Source organism: Octopus bimaculoides, chromosome 4, assembly GCF_046866305.1.
Source record: "Octopus bimaculoides isolate indiv1 chromosome 4, ASM4686630v1, whole genome shotgun sequence".
Classification (NCBI taxonomy): domain Eukaryota; kingdom Metazoa; phylum Mollusca; class Cephalopoda; order Octopoda; family Octopodidae; genus Octopus; species Octopus bimaculoides.
The window spans coordinates 9,186,919-9,205,529 of NC_142931.1; the positions used below are offsets into that span (position 1 = coordinate 9,186,919).

General features: G+C 34.9%; 1 protein-coding gene across 4 annotated transcripts in view; it reads left to right on the plus strand.

The window, feature by feature from the left end:
• Positions 1–18,611, plus strand: part of LOC106867152 (uncharacterized) — a 244,931-nt gene that overhangs the window by 144,325 nt on the left and 81,995 nt on the right. For all 4 annotated transcript variants that reach the window (XM_089350218.1, XM_089350214.1, XM_089350217.1 and 1 more), the window contains exon 2: positions 5,858–5,924. The gene's annotated coding sequence lies outside the window, so the exon portion shown is untranslated. The remainder of the gene's footprint in view (positions 1–5,857; positions 5,925–18,611) is intronic.

Consider the following 18,611-nt stretch of genomic DNA (forward strand, 5'->3'; position numbering starts at 1 on the left):
AAAATGCATATTTAAAAGCAGATACCCGTAATTCAATGCAATACAGTTTTATTATTACCAAATATTTTCGCATAACAAACTATTTCCAATAACTGTTTTCACACAAAGGAACGTTTGTTTGTCTTTTCTTCCTTTGTTTTATCGATGTTCTATTTTGAAACCATTTCAAACGCAAAACTGCTGTTTATGGAAGCCATAATCACACCAAGCGGCTTTGATTTTCATATAATTTCGTCTTCAAAACTTTCCTAGGTTTTCCTCGTTGTTCGAATATAAATCTGCACTTACTAACTTGTGTACTTGTTGCCTGTTTGTCTTCAGTGCAGTAAAATTCACGAAACTCAAAACTTCCTTCTTTAAACAGAATATTCCTGTAGATAATTCATTACGGAACTCTCTATTCTACGAAAACACAAAAAAAAGAACAAAAAAAAACAATTAAGTATTATTCTTTTACTTGTTTCAGTCAGTTGATTGCGGCCACGCTGGTGCATCGCCTCTAGTCGAGCAAATCTTTATAAGCCTAGTACTTGTTCTGTCGGTTTTTTTGCCGAACCGCTAAGTTACGGGGACGTAAACACACCAGCATCGGTTGTCAAGCGATATTGGGGAGGGACAAATACAGACACACAAACGGTGGAATTTGAACTCAGAGCGTAACGGCAGACGAAATACCGCTAAGCATTTCACCCGGCGTACTAACGTTTCTGCCAGCCCGCCGCCTTTTTTGGAGAGTAGTGCCAGTCGATTACATCGACCACAGTACGCAACTGGTACTTAATTTATCGACCCCGTAAGGATGAAAGGCAAAATCGACCTCGGCGGAATCTGAACTCAGAACGTGCTATCGTTTCTGCCACCTTGCCGCTCTTTCACTATAAGTGTACTAAATGAAGAGTCGCTTGGGTCTGAACAGTAACATGATAAAATATCCACCATACTCATTTTTCACGAGAACTCCACCCTCACTGAACCCGACAAAGTGAGATATATCAATACATTACATGACATTTATAGACAACAAAATAACCTGTAACGGTTGAGAAATTCTAAATGTTTGCAACTACTAAATAAAATGTAATCAAATCAGCTGAAAATAGTTTCGGTTTCAAATCCACTGTGCAGCTTTGTGACTTTATCAGGTAGACGGAAACTGAAAGACGCCCGCCGCCTCCCTTCTCTCTCTCTCTCTCTGTCTCTTTCTCTCTCTCTCTCTCTCTCTCTCTCTCTCTGCATATATATATATATATATATATATATATATGTATGCAGATGTGTGTGTTGCTGTCTCCTGGACTTGACATCCTATGATAGCTGTAAGCGAGTTGTCACCGTCATGCAAGCGTTGTCCTTCGTTTATAATCTTCCGTGAAAACATGTCTAATCTCGAGGAAATATTTCCTTACTTAGAGACAGGTGACCATCGGCGACAAGAAGGGAATCCGACTGTAGATTATTTGCATCGACATTATCCTCCTCGCCTATTCAAGAATAGAAAAGTGGACTTTAATACGATGATGATGATGATGATGTGTTGCTAAATTATTTGTGATAAAATGGATTCATTTCTTATTACCCCCAATCCACCCCCTCTTAAATTGCTTCCAGATTAGAAGAGAGTTTTCTGATGAAAATTAGTCAACGAAACGTACGACGCAAGTTGTGTTCGTGTGAAATTAACTAAAAAAAAAAAAAAAAGGAAAGACATGGCATTTGCAGCAAATAATACCGTTTTAAGGTTTTACCAGTTGCAACATTATCGTGTGTTTTGCAGCTAAATCCTTAAAATAACTTTGGGTGCAGATAAACGTTAGTTCCGAACTCTGGAAACACATGATTTTCATAATAATACTAACCTGTCAAAGATGGCATTATAATTCCTCGCAATATTTTTTATCTTCTAAATGTGATTGTGTATTTCTACATTTGTTTATTTCTGATGTCGACTGAATGTGTTTCACGGCGAGAAAATGTCATAGTGAGTTGAAAAACGTTCTTCTTGTTTGATGGATGGGTTTATTCTGCGCAAGTTGGCAAAGTAACAATTTAAAATATTACATTGACAACAGGTTCCCGATTTAAAATTGCAATCTCTCATTGCAACAGATTGTATGATGTGAACATTCCAGTGAGAACAGCTGTATATAGCAGCTAAATTAATCGGATGCCAATATAGGAAGGAAACACGAGAAAGGAAGATTGAATGCGAAGTTAATAATGAAAAGAGATGCGACGCTTCGAACGAAAGAAAGAAGTGACGAAGGAAAGAAAGATTTGAAATATAAATTAGAGATCTCACAATTTCCATTGCTACAACAAGCAATAGCAATCTTCTGACCATATTTCTCTCATGAATGCTATACACGTTCAAATGACTTTGAACATCGCTTATCTGAATTAATTACATTCACACGCCACACATTCAAATACTTCCAATTTGAATATTTGCATTGTTATAAAATTATATTTTGTGTTGTCACATATTTTAAGTATTTCTAAACTGTTCGACGCACATTCTAATATTGAATAGTTTTGTATAAATGTTTGGCGCTGTGTAAGAAATAAAGCCGACGCGAGTCGTTCCCTAGAAACTCTATAACGTGAACGCTAATTCAATGGGTTCACATATATCTCTATCTAACGGAAAAATACATTCATTTATTTTTTCACTGGTTCTGTTCATTGCATTGCGGCAATGCTTAAGCAGACTTCAGTTATATCACCTCCAGTACTAAGTCTGAGAGTTGTTAAGCATTAATTATCGAATGGCTGATTTCACCAACTGCATTAGGCACATTTTTCAAGTTAGCCGACCATACAGATTAAATGCGACATAGATTTTACTCTTGTTTTGAAGTTTATACATGCACACGCACGCACACATGCATGTATATATATATATATATATATATATATATATATATGTGTGTGTGTGTGTGTGTGTGTCTGTGTGTGTGTGTGTGTGTGTGTGTGTGTGTGTGTGTGTGTGCGTGTGTGTGTGTGTATTATATATACACACAAATTCCATATATATATATAATATTAATTGCTTTACGTTTAGCCAGTATTTAGGAATTGATGTGCATCCTTATACATCAAAGGAGAAGGCAGCGAAGTCCATTCGTGTATTATACTCAAAATTTCCTTTATATGGTTTCTAGAGTTAGAAAGAATATGGAGTACATTTACAAAAGGAAAGGAAAAAAAACACAGGCAGTCGGGTTTTTTAAACTATTTAATTATGACATCTTACACGTATTTCAGTGGAGATAAGGACCGAATTATGTAATCTGGTTGAGATAAGTTTTCTGAGCTAGTTGTTTTACAAAAAGAATCCAGTTACTTGATAACTTCGACTCAAGTACTACATCGATGCTTTTTTGTATCAATACAGAATGCGTGGAAAGCAAAGTAGACTTAACTGAGATTTGAACTAGAAAGACAATGCACTGGAATAAATAATACAAAGCACTTCGTTTGATCATAGCAAGTACACCAAGCAGCCAATTTCAAATCTAGTGAAATCTAGACTAAGAAAGTGAAATAATCCAAAAACTAATAACAGACGGATGCACTCACTGAACTCTCTGATATCTAATTCTAATTATATCTTAATATTGTATTGTTGTTGTTTGTTTATTCCTTCTTGAGCCATACCTGGCTCATCAGGGCCGGTTTCCCAGTTTCATTGGCGTATAGGTTCCTCACCTGGAGAGGACGCCGGTCCGTTGCAGGTGAGTTACTAGATGTAGGAGGAAAGAGTGAGAGAAAGATGTGGCGAAAGAGTCAGCAGAAGTTCGCCGTTATCTTCTGCCGGAGGCGCTTGGAGCTTAAGTGTATCGCTCATACGCACACACATCGCCCGGTCTGAGATTCGAACCCGCGATCCCTCAAATGTGACCCGCTGCTCTAACCACTAGGCCATGTGCCTCCACAATATCGTATTAATGACATGTTATATTTTCTACAGAATCATTCGAATGCAGGGGCAGTCAAATCGTCAAACGTTAGTACAATATTAATTAGACTCAAGAGTATACGATTTTGTGTTTATTTTAGAATAGAGTTAAAGGGGTTTGCTTTGAAAGTAATGTAGTTCCGGGGTCAATCCCACTGTGCACCACAGTAACTGACCGTCATCGATCACAGTCTATCGTTGACCAAACATTTGGAGTGTAATTTGATAAGCGGAAAATGTACACAAGCCCGTTGCGTAAATAAAGACATACACACACATGGGTATCTTCACCATCATCATCATCACCAGTGTGTGTGTGTGTGTGTGTGTGTGTGTGTGTGTCTGCGCGCGTGTGTGTGCATATACATACCGTTTTGCTACGCTGTTATTATTGAAAGCCTCCTGTAATATGTAGCATTTGGTGGATAAGGGAGTTTGATGTCGCTACCCTCATTTTCACCTCCTGCCGTGAGGTAGGTTCATCTGGGACTCTCGAGAGGAAGAGGTCCAGTTTTGATTTGAAAACACCTACGTCCACTTTGTGTTGGTTTCTCAGGCTCTTTGGGAATATCTATCTATCTATCTATCTATCTATCTATCTATCTATCTATATATATATATATATATATATATATATATATATATATATATATATATATATATATATATATATATATATATATATATGTATGTATGTATGTATGTATGTATGTATATATATGCTAATGACTTGTAGGCAAGTGGTATTTTATTATTCAACCATATACTATAAAGTGTATCAAATGTCTTTATAAGTCAATATCATGTCCTGATGCGCTTTACATTATTTTGTTACGGTTTATTTCTACAGACACTCTGTGTGTGTGTGTGTGTGTGTGTGTGTGTGTGTGTGTGTGTGTGTGTATTTGTTTGTAGGTGTGTGTGTGTGTGTGTGTGTGTGTGTGTGTGTGCATGTTCATCAACTCTTTTCCCAATTCCTGTGGCCAATAAATTTTTCTCATTAGTCAATAATCTATCGAAATATTGAAAATGTGAAACCTTGATTATAATCATAAATGTCCCGAAAAGATAATTTGGCTTCCATTTTTAAAAAAAAGCATGTATACAGTTTACGCTTGTATATTGCTTACTTCATTACATAGTAACTGAGCATCAGCTATTTTTCGACCATATTTTTCACTTATTTTTCAACCATATATTTCAGTCATTTTTCAGCTATTTTCCAACCATACTAATCACTGCTACTCTCTATTTTGCCTATATCTATAACTCACTTAATTACGACACCATTTTATTTTAGTGCATACTTTTCACGACAGGCCTTATAGTTATCGATGCACCCCTGTGGTGTAAAATAAGTCACTCTTTGGAAAAAAACAATCGTAAAATTGTTTGTGAGAGAAAGAAAGAGAAAAAGAGAGAGGGAGAAACAAAGACAGAGAGAGAGAGAGAAACAAAGACAGAGAGAGAGAAACAAAGACAGAGAGAGAGAGAAACAGAGACAGAGAGAAAGTCTTGAGGCGAACGGCGAAGCTGGAGTTAACAGGGAAATGAGGATTGTTAATCAAAGAAGGAAAAATATGAACGATAGTGGATAAGAATATTTTGCACAAGCTACAGACATAAAAAAACGAAAGCTAGAAGATTAAACAGAAGTAAAGACAATAGATATTAATTATTTCAGAGAAAATAATCAAAGAATTGCCTAGGGTATGACAAGATATTATTAGCGTATGGGATGCTTATATCTGGTACTGTACCACAAGAATGTCGTTGAATTTCTGAGGGTACTACTGGTAAACAAAAAAATATGGTTTTAAATTAATGTCAACGATAAATATGTTTCTGCTTGTTTTCCTCAATTCTTCATTAACTTGTCTTTTTATTTTCTCTTCACAGAAACTGTCTTGGCTTCTACAAAGGCGGAATTATTTAACACGCTTATAAACAGACGATAAATTTGAAGGTATGTTCTTTTACAAAACTATATTAGGTATAATTTTGTGATTGTGTGAATTTGTGTGCGTGCGTGCCTCTGTGTGTGTGTGTGTGTGTGTGTGTGTGTGTGTGTGTGTGTGTGTATTCTCATTCATTAAATATTTAGTATTCAATGAGTGAAAATCCGTGTTGATGTGTTGGAACTTTAATGTCGAACAGCATGTTATTTGTATTTACGTTGAGACACGAATTTATCATTTACGAGTTGATAATTTAGTAAACTTGTCTCAAACATCGACAAGTAACCTCGTTTCCAACGATAATATTTTTTCCAAGATATCGTGAGCAACACAGAAAGCAGCTTCCGGCAAATGGAATCCCCCATCCTGTTTTAATTCTGGCTAAAACGAATTCACTTCAAGTATATCATAAGGAAATAACATTTGGAAATTTTTGAATGAAATAAATATATCGACAATATTCTCAAATATTCCCTTGCATATCTAAATAATTCGGATTTCAAACCATTCTATTTATTATTGTGTATTTTAGTTCTTTGATAACGAATATCTAAAGGAGAAACGCTCGTGGTAGAAATGTTCCAATGAGCGGAAATCCTGTCTTTTGAACAGCATTTCACATGATTTCTCTGCAATATAAAATGTGATGCAGCGAATGAAGTTTAAAATTTAGTTTTAAAACGAATACAGCTGATCTCCATAAAGAACATACTAACAGGATAGCGAATAAACTTGTAAGTGGATGCTCAAACTGGATAGAAATAGCAGCTAGTGTCCCTCAATTCACACACACTGTTCGGCTTCATGATTTAAAGATTGAATCAGAGATTCAAGTTTTACTTAGACAGAAGCACCAAATGATCACGATAAAATGCTGTTTATCAACTGTATTTGATCCTGTCTAAGCTAGAGCTAAATTACGACATAGATTGGTATGAACAAAGGAATGTTATGTGTGAGAATAAGTTAATCCTTTAACTGCGAAATTAAACTCCATGCTTATTCCAGTAATGCGGTCAAATATCTACAAAAACATATACAGCCGGTATTTATACTAGTGAGGCTGACTCAGTAAACAAAATGTAGTTTTGAGTATCTCATTCGATAACAAAAGATAGACTGATATATAAAACAGCTTTCTGAGTTTAAATGTAATGATCTTCGAGTGAATATATCTGATTTCCGCAGTGAAAGGGGTACAGTATTTGGTAGCTTTTTATTTTAGCCGTCGTCGACGAGGTTGTCACTTAGACTGATTTAGATCTAAGATAGAATGCGTCCAACCAACCCCGATTATTATGTCTACTCATCAGGCATATTTCATCTAGATCTACATTATGCAGAGCTTCCTTCCTTTTGTAAGACAATAGTGGGGTAAATTGAGGGATATTTAGTTGCTTTTTCTAGCTGAACTATGACCATTTATTTATTCTTTCCTTGGTTCCATAAGATAAGTCTTTACAGAGCGCCATTGACAGTTACATGTGGATGTCGGCCAGAAGCCATGACACCTCTTCCATAGTTTAGTCACATGTCATTTAAGCCATTTATGTTCTTCGGATATTTATGGCCATATTGCAATATCTCATTTCGTATACTGTATAATGTCGGCGCCTGGAGTCTAGCTATAAAATATACTTGCACACACGTACATACAGAAAAAATTAAACAAACACACACCATATATATGCACGTGGGTGTATATATAAACACATGCATACATACACACACACACACACATATATATATATATATATATATAAATTAAACAAACACACACCATATATATGCACGTGGGTATATATATATATATATACATATATATACATATATATATATATATATATATATATATATATATATATATATATATATATATATATATATATATATATATATATATATATATATATATATATATATATATATATAATATATATGCATACACATATATATAAATACAAAATATATACATATACAAACATATATGTATACATATTATATAAATATAATTTCTCTCACTTTATCTAACTATTTATCTATCTCTTTACATATGTATATATGTATGTGTGTACGTATGTATTTACATATATATATATATATACATATATATACATATATATATATATATATATATATATATATATATATATATATATATATATATATATATATATATATGTATGTATGTATATACATATATATGTATATGTATATACATACATATATATGTATATATATATATATATATATATATATATATATATATATATATATATATATATATATATATATATATATATATATATATATATATATATATATATATACAGAGCTAGATAGATAGATAGATGGATAGATAGATAGATAGATAGATAGATAGATAGATAGATAGATAGATAGATAGATAGATAGATAGATAGATAGACAAATACCTTCCTACACACATACATTCTCAATATTCTCTGACACCAAATGCCATTCACAAAAGCATTGCTTCACCCAACAACGTAGTTTACAGGACTCTGGATTCGAACCGGAGAACCTAACCGAACAGCCAGCCACGCTAATGCAACTAATAGACATAAAATAAAATTGTGGGCGCAGACATGGTATGATGGAAAAGTCTAAGTTTCTTCGGAACCAGAAGAGTCTCGAGATGGTTTTCCTTACATGGCATGTTCATCAAAAAACATTTTCTATTGCTCCGGATCAACTCATACATTCTGAATGAAATTGAATAATGGAAACTGTATAGAAGCCTGTCGAATGGATTTTACTTGTAATTCAAAAGGATGCAGCTTTGCCACAATGAATCGGCTTTAGGATTATGTTTAATGGCACATGTGTCTGTGGAATGCTCAGCAAGTTACACCTTAGTTCAGGAGGAGGTAATCCAGTTCTTCCAATAGCTGAACACTGAACATTAAATGCATAGAACCTTCTACACATACGAAAATTTTGGCCGCGTAACGATGCACATGCTTTTCTCCAGACGATCTGCTTCTTCTTCTTACACTTCTCTGGACTTACCCTCTTTCCGACAAAGAGCCATGCTCGAAATATTTCTACTCCTATTTTTCCATCTAAAGTAGCCACTGAGCCCCAATCTGATATATTCACTATGTACGTCCACTTCACTAACGCTGTTTCCTTCCCTGGATTTCTTTGTTCTTCGATTTGTCTATCTATCTATCTATCTATCTATCTATCTATCTATCTAGATATATCATTCGGAGTTTTCTTTCTTCAGTCGAGATCCAGATTATCCTTGCAATTTCGGATGGTTATTCTCGATATTGCTCCAATCTGGCCAGCCCCAAGGAAAAACTATGCTAAGAGCATTAGATTCCTTAGAAGAAAGCAGCGAATGTATACAAAGACAAGGACGGAAAAAAAATGAACAATGTTACACAAATACAGTAGTAATAATAACAGTACATAACAACAGATGCCTTTCGGCTAAGGACGAATTAAATTAAGCTGGCGTGATACACACACACACGTATGTATGTATTATGTACGTACGTATGTGTGAATAGTCGAACTTAACTGAAGAAGCACTCAATGCATAAGTGTAAATTATGGAGCTAGCTTTTGAATGAAACCTGCTACTAGGCTCTTCAACGCTTCACCGAAGTTGACAAAGAGACGAGGCCGAGGACCGGTGAAATTTAGAAAACCCTGTCGTCACTTTTTCTTCTGTGTATATGATTTTATATATATATATATATATATATATATTTATATATATATATATATATATATATATATATATATATATATATATATATATATATATATATATATATATATATATATATATATATATATATATATATATATATATATATATATATATATATATATATATATATATATATATATATATATATATATATATATATATATATGCACATAGGTGGAGGCGCAATGGCCCAGTGGTTAGGGCAGTGGACTCGCGGTCATAGGATCGTAGTCTCGATTCTCAGACCGTGCGTTGTAAGTGTTTATTGAGGGAAGACACCTAAAAGCTCCACGACGCGCCGGCAGGGGATGGTGGCGAACCCTGCTGTACTCTTTCACCACAACTTTCTCTCACTCTTACTTCGCGTTTCTGTTGTGCCTGTAATTCAAAGGGTCAGCCTTGTCACACTGTGTCACGCTGAATATCCCCGAGAACTACGTTAAGGGTACACGTGTCTGTGGAGTGCTCAGCCACTTGCACGTTAATTTCACGAGCAGGCTGTTCCGCTGATCGGATCAACTGGAACCCTCGACGTCGTAAGCGACGGAGTGCCAACAATATGCACACATACATACAGAAATATGTATGCATATAGATACAAATAAATATTTGTGTATATATATATATACGTGAGTGTAAGTGTGAATAATGAATGTGTCTATATGAGGGTTCTATTAAACTCTTTCACGACAAGACACGAACCGTGAACGAAACCTGAAGCTCATGGAACCGGTCGTTTATAGACACAGTGGAAGGATATTTTCAACCATCAATATTAAACAGGATTCAGTTTCTATAAAATATGTAAGGCAAAAATAATTGAAACATTGGTCAATATATTTAAAATATTCTTCAGTTCTCTGTATGATGTGACATTTTTTTTAGGAAAATCAAATTTCAGTGTGCAAAATGGCCGCCAAGAGAAAAATGGAAAATACAAAACAGAAACAATTTTTAATGTTTTATCAAATTGTATGAATGGAGAAGACGAAAAAATGTGTGTGGTGTATAATAAATCGTTTCATAAATAGGTTTCTAACTTATAGGAACACTAGATCGATAGAAATCAGTTTTATCTGGTGAAAATAAGAAAGAGAAACGTATAAAATATAATATCAAAAAAGCTAATCAAACAGCGAAATGGAAATAAATACTAGAGACATTAAGGACTTTTCCGTCTTTTCTTTTCTTTTCAATATCAATTATTCGCTGAAATCATGAATGTGAATAGAGGTCAGATAAAAGTCATTGATGTAAGTATATAAGAACCCTCTTATAGATAGATAGACGTGGAACAGCATTGAGAATTAAGTCGATAAAGACAGCGACAACGAACGCTGAATAACGAGTAGTGATCCATTGGATAGAGAAGGTAGATTCGAACAAATAGAATCGAGGTAGTTTATAATGGTTTATGGGAAAGCATCGACAATCAATAAAGGTTACAACTACAAAATATATTAAGGGTGGCTATGAAGATTATGGAAAACCACAAAAAAAGAAATAGCGTAAAAGAGATTTTGTTATTGAACTTTCAAATGAGAAATAATTTATATTCAGCTTTACCATACTTAATTTACATTTCACTAATAGATTTTTGGCTGGCCATAATTACAATTACAATACTGAATACTGTCGGCAAACAATTTTATTAGGTTTGTTGAGATACAATTTTATTCAATTCTATAGCGATAATGGTTTCTTTATATTCATATATATTTTATACTGCTTGATGTTTTTTCTTGTTTTGTTGTATTACTTCTTTGTTTTTTTGTTTTTCTTTACTCATTTAACCTAATTGAATTGAAAGAAGGCTTGCAGGAAGGCATTAATCCAAGTTATTGATATTATTGGTAGCAATCTGAAGCAACTGTATCACATGACCCAGTCTTCGTTAACTTGATATTTCTAAAGAAGGCTATCATTTAACCCTTTGCCTGTCCCGTGCATCACCTGTGATACTTTGGACATATTTCCCTGGCATCCATGCATCGTACATGATACAACAACAGAATAAATTTGAAATTACAGAAGGAAAGCTTTATATTACAGAGAACGTACCAAACAATGGCTAATTAAAAGTTTGGTTACAAACATTGACGTTTAAGATGAACTTATGAAAATGCTTTAGACAGATAAACATTTAAGAGGTTATCAAATAAAACTGTTGACGTTTTCCTCTCTGTAGCGTAATTAATTTACAGTATACTGCTCATGGCATTTAACAATTCGGTACTCAGAGTTCGTCCCTAAATAATTTTACTCAGTTTTCATAATTCACTGTCACGTCAACTCATGGATATTGCCTTAAATATCTGAACATTTAATATTTTAGCGACCTCAAAACGAAGAAAGACAACTGACCATTAAAAACTAGACAGTAATCAATTTAATGGACGTAGATAAAATATTTGCCCTCCTTCTTAACCACTTCTGACCTTCCTCCATTTTGGTGCATGTGTGTGTCTATGTGTGTGTGTATGCTGGATTGCTATTTATGTGTATATGTGTGTGTGTAGAGAGAGAGAGAGAGAGAGAGAGAGAGAGAGAAAGTGTGTGTGTGTGTGTGTGTGTGTGAAAGAGAGAGTGAGAGAGAGAGAGAAAGAGAGAGAGAGAGAGAGTGAGTGAGAGAGAGAGAGAGTGAGAGAGAGAGATAGAGAGAGAGACAGAGAGAGAGAGAGAGAGAGAGAGAGAGAGAGAGAGAGAGAAAGAGAGAGTCTCACACGTTGTATATTGAAGCAGATAAAAATAGCGATGCTGAAATATAAAATAGAATGGTTGCAATCGATAATGATTGAAACCTAATTTAACTTTTAAATTATTTGAAGCTTAAATGAATAATATTGATTCCTTATTGATCTGGCACAAAGCCACGAAGAAGTCTCAAGAGAGATTTGAACTCGGAATCTAGAGAGATTAAACTGGATGATAAGAATAAACACCACCTTCTGATATTGTTTCTTACTCATTAGTTATTCTATATTCATTTGATAATAAATTAACTGGAGTAATCACTAGAGAATTCCGTGGGAGAAATTCTCAAGCGAGCTGAACAGCAGATCTTCAAAGAAGAAAGCCCACTTAGACAGATCTTTTAGCCCTTAACTTCCTACACTCTAAAGTGTCCGCGTTACATTCAGATCATGACTCTCTGCTGACAAATTTTAACACCTTGGATATCGGTGACTTGTGTATTTGAAGATTTCATCTTGTTGGAACTCCTTTCCGTTGACCCAGCTTTCAAACTTATATTTAAAACAAGAGCACTAGGAGAGCGCAAACATCTGCCATGGTAACACCAACGTCCTCTCAACAATTAGCCAGAGATGATTTTTAAAATGAAAACATCTGAAATAAACCTGATTGCTCTCACAAATGAAAATACTAAAAATGAACCCGACTGCTCTCAAAAATTAAGGAAAATAAACAGGAAAAATCATCCAGAATCCTTTTTCCGGTACCGGATCAATCCCAATGGTAGTCATGGAATATGAAGGTGGCTGTAGAAAATTTAGTAACAGTAATAAATAGTTTATCCTTATCTAGTACAAACTAAAGCTAACAAATTCACCATTCAGAATAGGTACCGCCTAAAAGGAGATAATTGATAAAGACTTGAAAGTTAACATTAGATCGTAATCATGTAAAGTAAATATAACAAATAATCCAGAATCCTTGTCCAGTGCCGGATCGATCCCAACATCTAAATAGTTTGTGCCAGTCACGAGGCCAAACATCCCTGAAAGTTTCGTCCGAGTCCATCCAGCGGTTTTAGAGTTATTTTGTCGATGGTCAAGCAAACAAACACGACTGAAAACAACGTCAACGCCATCACAGTGTCACAGAGTTACTTCCCTTTTGATTACAATACGATTTCGCTTTCAAACGGATTTCTCAATGAAATTACTCGAAGTAATTGATTGGAGTGATGTATTGGTAGTGAGATAAGTTGTCGTTGTTGTTGCTGTAGTTGTTGATGTTAGTCATAGAGGACCTGTTGTAGTTTAGCTAAGTTCAACCATGTCAGTGAAGACTTATGAGCAAAGCTATTCCAAACATGACAACCCCTCCTATATTCTCAAAACTTACTTAGGACTATATTATCCGATGTATCTTCTATTTAAAATGGTTTAATATTGACGGAAATTTGGCTACTATTTCTAAGAGGTTCAACTACATATAGGGTTCCTTAAGGGCCCAGCTAAAGACGGTAACTGTTAAAGAATCTACGACTGCTTCTCCTAATTCTAGGTTGATGAAATGTAATCTGTGCTTGAACATGTCCTTCACCCAAAAAACTAGCCCTGGTCGTTTCTGAGCCCTAATTAAGCATATGATATACCACAGAGCGTGTGAGTCAAGTACTACTACTACTACTACTACTACTACTACTACTACTAGTAGTAGTAGTAGTAGTAGTAGTAGTAGTAGTAGTAGTAGTAGTAGTAGTAGTAGTAGTTGCAACAGCAGGTCGTGTTGCTGTTGGTGTTGTTCTTGTTTAGTCCCAAGTGATGAAGGGGACCTTGATTTTAAGGGGTTCCAACCACAGTTCATTTCTTTCCATATATTTTAGAAATATTGCTGCTTCATTACCCGTTTTTTGCATTCTTAAAAGGTCTTCATAAAAGGAAGCCCATTTAGGCAGATGTTTCAGCTCTCAACTTCTTACGCTCTAAATTGTCCGCGTCACATTCGGGTCATGACTCTTGGTTGTTCTTCTGCTGACAAACTTTAGCACCTTGGATATAAGAGATTTGTGTATTTAATCCACTTGGAGATTTCATCCTGTTGGAACTCCTTTCCGCTGACTCAGCTTTCGAACTTATATTTAAATAAGAAACAAGAGCACTTAGAGAGCGTAAACATCCGCCAAGGCAACACCAACGTTCTCTCAATGATTAGCCGGAGATGATTGTTAAAATGAAAATATCTCAAATAAACTGCTCTCACAAGTTGAGTGTTTTCAGGAAGAAACCGGTTGTTAAGACAGTAAGATCGAGAGACAAATAAAGGTTCTTTCATTAGTTTGTAATGCATAGTAAGATTTTATTGTTGCTGAACCCCAGCATTTCCTTTATCAAGTGATCCTAAAACCAAAAGCTTTTTAAACAACACGTCTTCTGGGAGAATATATAGGACAATATTATAAAATTTATCCTGTCCTTGTACAAAATTTGAAGGAGATATCGGTTGCCATCTATCATGTCAAGCTTCCACGTGGCGATTCCTTCAAGGTGCTGTTAATGTTGAAGTAAATCAGTTGAAGTATATTCAGTTCTGTCTCTCGCCATCCAGAATTTCGAATCGAACCAGGATAAACATTGTTATACAACCTTTTATAATCGATGATATCTAAGTAAAGGCCTTCAATTGACTACGTTTAACTACGTTTAACTAAGTATCTGTACCTGGAATATTCTAGTCTTAAATAATATGAAGGTCAGAGAAAACAAATCTACAGACGAATGGGAATTCCTCATGCACCAAATTATGCGCAAAGTTTACCAGCGATGCATTTTGCCCATTGCGATAAAACCTTCGGCAGATCATATCCTTGCACTGGTGCCCTGTTTTATCGACGCCAGTGGGTTAAAGGTCAACTCGACCTTGCTAGGGTCTACATTCAGGACGAAAGGAACCCAATAAAATCCCACAATGCATCATTTCCGATGTCTTAACGATATGTCATACCACCACCGAGTCGGTAAAATAAATGCTATAATATTGTGTGGGTTGGTTCGATTAGTCTCTTCCATAACTGAATTTGTTTGATTGAGTAATGAGAAATTTGAAATTTTCTTTCGTGTAGAACGTGAAAGGATAAATGTAAAGTGGCGTTAGACCGAGAAAACAGGAATAAACAAAAGTGATTCTAGCATTCTCTATATTATCAATTTCATCTGGTGTTATGATGTTGAATGCATTAAATTTGAAATACTTGTTTCTTCATTGTTATATGCAGTATTAGACACATGTTGAAAGTAGCAAAATATAATGTCGGCTTCAGTTCAGCACTTATTTTCTAAATGTAAAACAAACTAATATATATATACATACGTGTGTGTGTGTGTGTGTGTGTGTGTGTGTGTGTGTGTGTGTGTGTGTGTGTGTGTGTATGTGTGTGTGTGTGTGTGTGTGTGTGTGTGTGTGTGTGTGTGCATGTGTGTAATATATATATATATAGGTATGTACATATATGTGTTTATATATGCATATATTTATATATTATTTATATTATATATATATTACATTGGTAAGAAGGTTCTTGGACAACCAAGCCGCCTTCAATCCCGCAACCAATCAGCGTCGCCGACCAATCAGGAGCAACCAGCTACATATAAAGACCACCTGCAACGTCACAACAAACTTGGAAAATGGGTGCCACGTGAATTGTGAATTGACTGAAGCGAACAAACAAGCACGTGTCACTGCATGTCAAAGTTTGCTCTGGCGAAGCCGAAGATTCGGTTGGTTGGAGTCAGTAATCACTATGAATGAAAAGTGGGTACTGTACTCCAACGCGAGGCGCAGACGATCCTGGTGTAGCAAAGGTCAACAGCCAAAACCTTCACCAAAAGGACCGCTTGTGCAAAAGAAGTTTATGATCTCAGTTTTGTGGGATTGCCGTGGTGTGATCATGTTGAATCTTCTCCCACGAAATACCACCGTTGATATATATTTACACACACAAACACAGAAACAGAGAGAGAGAGAGAGAGTGTGTGTGTGTGTGTGTGTGTGTGTGTGTGTGTGTGTGTGTGTGTGTGTTCACTATTCTATACCATTAAGTACAACTAATTTTCTGCTAAATTGTATTGATATTGAATAGCCTCAAGAGATTACCTCTTTCTCTCAAGATATGCTTAATTTGCAAAACTTACGATGATAACGTTGAACACCAAAGATTATTTCTTATTTTCTCGGACAACAAAATTAATCGGTCTGGAAACGATTTCCACTTGAAGCCATTTCAATTGCCTTTCTTAGTTCTTTCAAGATATGAACATTAACATAAGTCTTCCTGAAATAAACCCGTGTGACTACTATGGTAGTAATTTTCCATCGATTTCAAACATTTTTTAACATTTGAAACATAATAATGAACTTAAGTTATTGACGACCTTGAATATTTAACGAATGTCCACGTAAACTGCGCTAGAGGCGTTTTGTTGCCAATGTCAAGTTTTGTAGATGAGTAGAACCCAAGCAATTAAGCAATTAAAATTGTTAGATATTCACTCCCCGCACTGGAATAATGCCTCCACAAATGAATTATATTAGCACTGGGGGATAATGAGGACACAATTAGAGTCTACACGCACACTTCATAATGGAGTAATGCCCTCAAAATTGATTAACGCCCCTGCGATGGAATCACGTTTACACATGAGAAGCTTTAAGAACTACAAACAGTCACACTCATTTATAAATCAGCCAACAAATTAGTTTGGAGACGTTCAACGAAGTGGTTCGCCCACGTATTTTGTTTCATCAATCAACATTTTTCTACTCCATCTACGGTGTTGGCTGCTCTTAGGAACGGACTAGATTTATATTAGTTGAAATTTATAGAAAAACAAAAGAGGAAGACAGGTGTATCAACAACAAACAGGTGTATTAGTTTGACGCTCGAGGAAATGAAAAAGTATTTTACGTTTCGAGCCTACGCTCTTCAACAGAAAGGAATAAGAGGAAATAAACAGAGAGAGAATGAAAGAAAACTTGTAGATTTAGCGGTCAAGTGATCGACTCACACCCTGTCTAGTCATTTATTTCTTAACGCTACTCATGTTCTCTCTAACCCTCTTAAGACCCGTATTAATTACTACAGTTTCTGTTCTTCATCATTTTTTTCCCCCTTGGAAGGCCAACTATCGGAAATTCGCTCCTGGTTCATGAAGAGAGTAAGTAATTTTCTAGAAAAGTTACATAATTCATACAGAAGTAGACTAATGAATGAGGTGAGAAACAAAGGAAGTTTCTAGCAATGGGCAAATGCCTATCTTCAGAAAAATACGTCAGAGAAATATGTGTTTACATCGACCCTGCCAATGATTCAAGCAAACTTCATAAATTCCACATTTCATCTTTCTCATGACAACGATAAGATGTACGTTGTCAAGGTCCTTATTGCTCGTTCGATGGATAAGCCATAAAGTATTTAGTGTTCTAGCTATAAACAATATATCTGATGAATACTAATAAAATGCACAAAATTCATCGAAAAATCCCAAGCGGTAAATATTAGACTAAATCTAACCCTATATCAGGAAATAATTGTTTGGATAACGTAGATTCGTTTAAAATAATTCATAATTGTTAGGATATCTACAGAATTATTTCAAGAAGTAAGTGGTACTATCATTTTTATCGTGACCTAACGACATAAAAAAAGTTTAATCGGCAGAATAAGTAATGAGACAAAACTCCTTAATTACACAGCGATTGTTAAGGGAATGAGTCACTGAATTTATTTATTTTGTTCATTAGACAAGGAGGCGAAGTAGTCAAATGAATCGATCTCAAAAAAATTATACTGCTACGATTTAGTGGAGTAATGAAAGATTAAATCGATTCCATTAATTTCTGTCATCTATGATATACTAACGTATAACAAAGCACTCACTAATTAAATACTTTATAGAGGGATATTAAAACTACAACAGTCTAACATATGAATCTGGAGTTGGCTTCCTTCAATTACACACACACATACTTATATATATATATATATATATATATATATATATATATATATATATATATACATTTAGACATACAAATGCATATACGCAGACACAAACACTCACACACACACACACACACACACACACACACACACACACACACACACACACATATATATATATATATATATATATATATATATATACATCTATACATACTAAATACATATACACACACACCCATATATATATACATAACT